The 2,412-nt window shown below is 41.2% G+C and overlaps 1 long non-coding RNA gene across 1 annotated transcript in view; it reads right to left on the bottom strand.

Moving 5' to 3' along the window:
* Positions 1–331: 331 nt before the first annotated feature.
* The window catches only part of LOC109490145, a 21,246-nt gene continuing 19,165 nt past the window's right edge, over positions 332–2,412 (bottom strand). The window contains exon 3 of the long non-coding RNA XR_002143395.2: positions 332–726. This is a non-coding gene — a long non-coding RNA (uncharacterized LOC109490145). The remainder of the gene's footprint in view (positions 727–2,412) is intronic.

Raw genomic sequence — 2,412 nt, 5'->3', positions numbered from 1 at the left:
CTTCATATATATCACATTCTTCTGTCTGAAACCGAAATACATTTTTGTGGGATCTAAGGGTAACTGCAAGGTAGCTATTATGGTATAGACTGCAAATAAGAGCTGCTTAATTATTAAAAAATTTTTGATATGAAAAGTTTAATTGCATTTGCAATCCTTTTGCATTAGTACAAGAAATCTTTCCCACCACTGACTTCTTCTGTCAGTAATTTCCTGCCTGCTGGGTTTCTTTCTTTCTTGGGACCTTGCACTAGCTGTTCCCTCTGCCTGGAATGCTTTTGTTTGCCAATAAAAGAAAAGGCAGAGGGATTAGATTCTTTAACTACAGTTTCAATTGAGGTTCATTTTAGAATGTTTATAAAAAACTTTAAAATTTTCATCCACCTATCCATGAATAAAGTTTCTTGTGGATGATGAATGTCAAAAATTGAAGAGATTATCATTAAAAATTCTTTAGCAGAAATTGCATGTAGCCTGTTTCCATCCCTTCTTCCTTTTTAAATAATTCAATAAAAAATTTAGGGCTGAGCAAAGTAGGCATTTGGATCGACGTTGGGGGAAAGGGGCTATTTGGCATGGGATATCAGAACCTGAATAGAGAGAGGAGGAAGTCTATGAGGGGGAGGATGGTAGCAGCCTCTATGGTTGTTGAGAGCTTGAGAGAGGTGAGGAGGTTTTCTGCACAGGATGATGGTGACAGCAGGGATCTGACACAAGAATTTGGACCTAGAGGGAGAAAAAGAAGGCAGTTAGATTGAGAGGCAGAGTTGGTAAATGCTGGCTACTTCAGTGGGGGTGAGAAGGGTGCTTGCTGGCCTGGCACCACGTGTCAGAGCTTGGTTGGGATGGGGAGGCAATCTGTGCAGGAGGGTGGTGGTCACCTGGCATGGGATATTGAAGCCCAGTAGGATGAGAGGGGCCTGTGGCAGCAGTGATGGGCCAGCAATGTGTCAGAGTCTGAACAGGGTAAGGAGGACTTCTTTATGAGAGTGTGGTGGCAGGGCAGGAAGTTGATTACACACAGGCAGGACTGATTCAATAAGTAAATATATTGAGGATAATGGCCGCCAAGTTTTTCACTGTTCTAAATATGGAATAGGAAAAAAAAAACTGTAATAACTCTGTGGTATTGGATTGGAATTGGAAGTAGTGATGTGAACTCAGGGTTTGATAGATAAATGTAGAAATGTTGATGTAAATGCATAGATTTTATACATGTGATATATGTGTGTAAATAATATACTATGTGTGTATATATACATACATATATTTCCCTATCTCTGAGAACAGGAGTACCCCTAAAATAGGACACATCTAGTGCCCTATTTTGATTTCAAAGTCCCATTCTCCACTAAAAGGAACCAAGACTTCTTTGGAGAAGTAATGGTAATATCAGATTATAACCCATTGAATAAAATAGGAACCCATGAGTCCGTACTGATATAAACAATTGAATATGGGATGCGTGGGTGGCTCAGTTGGTTAAGTGTCTGCCTTTGGCTCTGGTCATGATCCCAGGGTCCTGGGATGGAGCCCCATGTTGGGCTCCCTGCTCAGTGGGGAGACTGCTTCTCCCTCTCCCTCTGTCCCTCTCCCTGCTCATGCTCTCGCTCTCTGAAATAAATAAATAAAATCATTAAAAAAAATTGAATATATAATTGGAGTGAAGAGAATACATGTAGAATGAATAATTGAGTTAGAAAATTACCGTTTTGATACCATCATAGTAATAATTAATTCAGCCAAGAAGCATTGGTGAATATTACAAACTAGTGGATGAAAGTTTGGTGAAGGAGGGAATATTATGTAGTCTGAAAATACTGCCCTACAAAATACTTAGTAATTACAAAGGGGTAAAAAGCAACTCTATGGTAGATAAATCTGACAGATACACCTTAATTGAGTGATCAAAGTTAGTATTACCCGTAATGAAACAAATAGAAATCATGTGCCACCTGATAGGTGTACATGTCACCTCAGTGACATTCCTGCCCAAAATAAATAACCTAATTTTGAGGGCATAGCCTACAAATCCAAATAAGGGACATGATACAACATAATTGGACTTATGATCTCCAAAAAGTTGAGTTCATCAAAGTCAAAGGAAGATGGATGTACTGTTATAGATTAAAAGAGACTTTAGGGGAGGAGGTTAAGATGGCGGAGGAGTAGGGGACCCCTTTTTCAGCCGGTCCCCTGAGTTGAGCTGGGTAGGTACCAGACCAGGCAGGAATATCCACGGAATCAGCCTGAGACGCAGGAAGATACATCTGGATCTCTACAAATGAACATCTCCAGCGCTGAGTATCGAGGTACGAAGCGGGGAGCCGTGAAACCGCGCACAGATATCGGAAGCTAAACAGAAGGGGGAGGGAGCCGCCGTGTCAGGGCGCCGGGAAGCGGTAGCCACCT

This window comes from Ailuropoda melanoleuca, chromosome 3, assembly GCF_002007445.2.
Source record: "Ailuropoda melanoleuca isolate Jingjing chromosome 3, ASM200744v2, whole genome shotgun sequence".
NCBI classification, from domain to species: domain Eukaryota; kingdom Metazoa; phylum Chordata; class Mammalia; order Carnivora; family Ursidae; genus Ailuropoda; species Ailuropoda melanoleuca.
The sequence above is the reverse complement of the archived record's forward strand: the minus strand, read 5'-3'. Positions and strand labels throughout refer to the sequence as shown.